The 5,000-nt window shown below is 40.9% G+C and overlaps 1 protein-coding gene and 1 pseudogene across 1 annotated transcript in view; one reads left to right on the forward strand and one right to left on the reverse strand.

Moving 5' to 3' along the window:
• The window catches only part of LOC138046723 (uncharacterized), a 6,033-nt pseudogene extending 3,352 nt beyond the window's left edge, over nucleotides 1-2,681 (forward strand).
• The window catches only part of LOC138044955 (NLR family CARD domain-containing protein 3-like), a 383,130-nt gene that overhangs the window by 330,893 nt on the left and 47,237 nt on the right, over nucleotides 1-5,000 (reverse strand). The window lies entirely within an intron of this gene.

Raw genomic sequence — 5,000 nt, forward strand, 5'->3', positions numbered from 1 at the left:
GTAGGATGGAGGAATGGCGATATGGTTAACCATTACAATAAAATGTCTACTATAGCTGGTTCCTCCTCTTTCACTAAACGACTCCTCTCGAGTACCGAGTGTCTTGTTCGGACTCCGATTTCTCATCCTAGCAACCTCCAGTGTATCTTTTAGTTATGGGTTTCTGATGTTTTTCTTGTAATACTATAGGGCTGGTGTATCGGCTGGCTTAGAGTAATGATAGTCGTGGGCGGGGGTAGCGATTTAAGAGGCTTCTGAGTAATGGGAGGAAATAAAGAGTGGTGCTCCTGTCTTGTCTTTTGTTCTGGCGATTCTTTGGGGCTTTGGAGGTTTTGTTCGTTTAGGTCGTAATGGTGAGGGCAGGAGAGAAATCTTCCCATAACTTAACCTTACGCGATGAGGTAATGAGTATGCAGTGAGGATATTATACTATTCAAAGCCCTTGTTCCCAAAGTCCAGCCACCCTAGAGCCTCCTCAGATAGCACGCTTCTTAATTCCCTATACCAGTAATATTCTTTGATTAGTAAAGTGCGTTCGATATCTAGTAAAATGACATATTTTTAATGTTCTGATACCCAGAAATATTCAGGGAAAGTGGCTTTGTGGCGTGATTTTAGGCAGTGTTCTAAACCAGTTGTTCTGAGCCTGCAATATTTTGTTCACCGACTTACGCGCATGCACTTACTGCACGTCATTACTCAATAGACTTTGTGGATACGGCGGCCATTTTGATTTCTATTGTTTCGAAAGACATTATGGGATGCTCAGGGTGTAAATACATATTAATTTGCCCAATAAGCATCCCATAATGTGTTTTAATATAATAGAAATCAAAATGGACGCCGTAACTGCTAAAAAAGTCTCTTACTCTGGACAATTGCGGAGACTTGAGGCCCTCGCAAGACAGGGAGTTTAAGAAACCACGACGGCTACGGCCACAAAAACGTCACTTCAAAATATAAGTTCGAGCTGTTTTAAGGATTTCATGATTATTCCGTCTTTTTTTATATTATACAATATCGGCGAAGTGTCTTATAACTGGATTTGTACGTACGAATTTGAAGTAAAGAGCGAGACTGAAAGAAACACTGTAGTTTGTCCACGTTGTCGTCAAAACCTTAAATCTGGTTATTTCACGTAGTAAAATTTTGACGATTACGGGAGATAATTGTTCAAAATGCGTGCCGCACGTGCAGCACGATCAGTTTGGTTCTTTTAACCAATAGTATTACTGCTTTTTGGCGTTGTCGTTGCCGTAGTCGGTTCTTAAAGTCCCTGATATCGAGGCGAGTGGTCAGCCAATGGAAGATGGCGCCCAAACTCTGAAATCGTGCAGCATCCAGAAAGAAGCGGCATCAATAGTGTGCGTTCTCCTAAAGTCGAACGCAGTCATATAGACATGAGTTGATATATGAAAAAAAAAAAAAAGTGGAAATACTGTGTGTCCACAAGGAAAGGCGTACGAAATGGCTGTACTGTCGCATCGGTGGAGGATGTTATCTGGGTACAGATCCAATGGATCCCAATTCAAACCTGAAAAACTCAGTATGTTAGCAAGTCGCTGTTTATGGGATTGGTTTCCATGAGCTTGGAGGCATCATCCAACAGTCAGTTGGCGGGCTTCATATCTACTGGTTCTACAGGTGGAAGTTTGAAGCATAGCTTTTGCGGCGTGATCCATCAAATCGAGTTCGTAGAATGGCAATGGTCAACTGCAGGTTGCCAAACCTGGCACGGATCTTTGGGCTCCAGTTGGTGTTTCAATGGGGCTCTTTGGCGTCAGAACCCGCGTTTCGTTCCGCCTGCCTCAAATGAGGCTTGTTGAGGGATCAGAGTCAGATCACAACTTTGCCGAATCAATGCTCGGACAGGACAAGGATGGAAACAGCAAACTGAAGGAAAGCCTTGAGAAAAACGAGTACATGCGAGTGAACTGGTTCCCACAGAAGAAAGTAAAACGAGTTCAACAGCGGGTTTTGAAAAGAACCTTCAGTGGAGACACCATTCCTTACAGGTCAGTTGTCTCCAATATCCTCGCTGCTGGAATGGCTGCCATCTCACTGGCAACATGTGATTTTGTGCTTGAGAAGGCACATCCAACAGAAGTGGATTATGACATTATCGGAGCCATTTTGGGAGTGTTCGTGCCCCTTGAAAAGCCAACGCGTTTCCGCAACACCTAGTAAGAGAGTCTGCCCATTGGCAACGAGACTCACACTGACACCATCATTAAAGTGGATTTCACTGAAATCTGGATTCCCCATGACCAATGTCAAACTGTCATTGATAAACTTCAGAAGCTGTTCGAAAACCAGAAAGCCTGCAAAGAACAATTCCGCTGAGATTTACGGTGCTAAGGAGACCCCTTTTTGGTTGAGTATCTCGTACAACTCGCAAAACAAAGGCGACAACTCGTACAACAAAGACGACAAAAGGACGTTCTTCTCCTATTTCTGGGATATCCTGCTTGACATTCCTGGAACGCGTCTTCATTGGGGCAAGTACCTCCCCTCCCTGGTCAGGTGTGTGGGAATACAACATTCAACTTGGCATAATTGAAGAGCGTGTACCCTAAGATGGATGATTGGCTGACGATGCGTGAGAAGATGGATCCTGATAAAATGTTTGTCAGACAAAATACTCACGAGACATCCTCGAAATACCAACTCCACGCACTTAAAAAGCGGACTGATCTTAGTTGATTGAAGCGATTCTACGTCTTTTCAGGACACAGAAACTTTGCTGCTGCGCCATATCTTGTTAATAGAAAGAAAATTTAGTTCTCTTTAGTTTCATTGAAAAGCAAAGTAGAACAAACAATATTAGAGCCGGTTAATTAATAAGGTTTATGGAGCGGCGATTACACAGAAGAAAGTGGGCTTGCTCAAATCGGTTTTATTGTGTGTTTTTTTTTTTTTTTTTTTTACGAGAAGGTAAGGGTGGGGCCACAGACATCTCTGTGGAATCCCAGGGACGGGTAGGTTGATTCCCCTAACCTCTCTCAGTATGTTTCTGTCCCTCTCGTGGTACCCCTTTTTTTTCTGAAGTCAGAACTAATCCTACACCTTAAGTGATTACCTTACAATCTCATTGTTCTCACCCTATCCAAAATTCTGCGAGGCTTTGGTTTATTTTAAGTGACACGAAAATGATGTCTGGAGTTATCGAAACGTTGCAGTGTTAACTTATAACGCTTATCTTTATTCCAAATTGTTTATCTGAATTTAATCTAATTCATTCGCTTCGGTTTAAAAGTAGTTATTTCTTCATTTATGACAATGATACGATCTGCCACCATAATTTAACTAGTATCCATAAATCCTTTGAAACATGGCAGATGCAAAGTCTGTAAAAAGGATAACTTTGTTCCCAAGACGTCACTACATCATGACTTATCATGAGGAATCATTACACAAATAACCACAGTTTTCAAAACTTGTTCTGGCTAAAGAAAATGGTCTTGACGATGAAATGATATATGAAATGGATCATATATGAACTACGGATATGAAATCAAGTGAAGCTATGATCCTTGAAGTTACGAACGCAATTTTTGCAATTGCGTGGAAAAGCCCAAAAAATTCAGGACTTCAACGGGGCTTAAACCCTTGACCTCGCGATACCGGTGCGAAGCTCTAACCAACTGAGCTATGAAGCCACTGACGTTGGGTTCTAATGTTCCCGTGAGGAATGTTCCTTAAGTGTATAACAAATTTTAAAAGATATACAGCAGGTTGTTAGGCGAGGAGACCTCAGGAAACCACCTGGCTTATAGTTCAAAAGAGACTTTAAAAAAGTTGAATTAGGCATTATTTGTCCGACCTGTAGAAAAATGTGTAGCGGATAACGAGGAAAAGATGAATGATTAATTTTAAGTTAAACCACTAAAGTTGCACTTCTGCGAACAAGTAGTTGTATAACTCTCTTTATTCTCCTACTCGTTTCGTGTGACTAACGCACAATTCATCTGAGTACTTTTTGTTTTCATTCCTTGACAATGAAATTGCTTCATATATCACGTTCATGTGTCTTTTCGCTGCACTGTGTACCGCCACGTACGACCAAAATAGGAGTAGTGGGGAGGAATTGTAATTTTCGAATCTTGGAAACCTTTGGGCAAGATATATATTTTGTCCGTATAATTAATCCGCAGCAATTTGAAGTTAGCCGATTTGACAGAAAGGTATTCAGATTTTATAGCATTGACACCCAAAGGAAGGGCAGAAGTATTTGGAAATAGTCATGCAGCTGAAAATATGTCAAAAACGGATAATTTTTCTACTCTTATTTGAATTAACTGTTACTGCCAAAATATTGAAATATAATTTTTCACAGACCTCATTATCTCAACGATCTCGCTATAGCTGCCTGATTTGCGATCCCATGCAAATGACCCACAGAATGGCCGTTTTTATACTAGAGACGTATAATTCGTCTGGTAGGAACTTGGGCAAACTTTTTTTATGCGTCTTTTAAATTCGTCTATTATAAAGACGGGCACTATCCGCATAATTCATCTGGACTAATAATCTATTTTATTGCGTCTTCGAAGACGCACTAAACTGGAAAGTTCGACCAGACGCATTATGCGTCTAGTGCCCGTCTTTATTCTACAGGAATTTAACAGACGCAGAAGAAATGTTTGCCCAAGTTCGTCCAAGACGAATTATGCGTCTCATATAGTTCGTCCCGTCTTTACACTAGACGGATAACATAAGAGACGCCTTATTCGTCTGGCCGGATTGTGTCTCTAGTATAAAAACGGCTAATGCAAAGAATGAACTATGTAATTCAGTACCTTTCGTAAGAAAACGAGAAAACAACTGTCAAGAGCTAAAGTATAAAAAGAGGCCATGGAGTGATGTCAGTGTTATTGGCAGTCACATTTTTCTACAGGTCGGACAAATAAAGTCTCTTTTCAACGGAAGTTTTGTTAGGCTTATGAACCGTGGAACATGTTTCACCTAATTTATAAAGAGACTTCAGCAAGGAATTAAGC

Source organism: Montipora capricornis, chromosome 4 (genome assembly GCF_036669925.1).
Source record: "Montipora capricornis isolate CH-2021 chromosome 4, ASM3666992v2, whole genome shotgun sequence".
NCBI lineage: Eukaryota > Metazoa > Cnidaria > Anthozoa > Scleractinia > Acroporidae > Montipora > Montipora capricornis.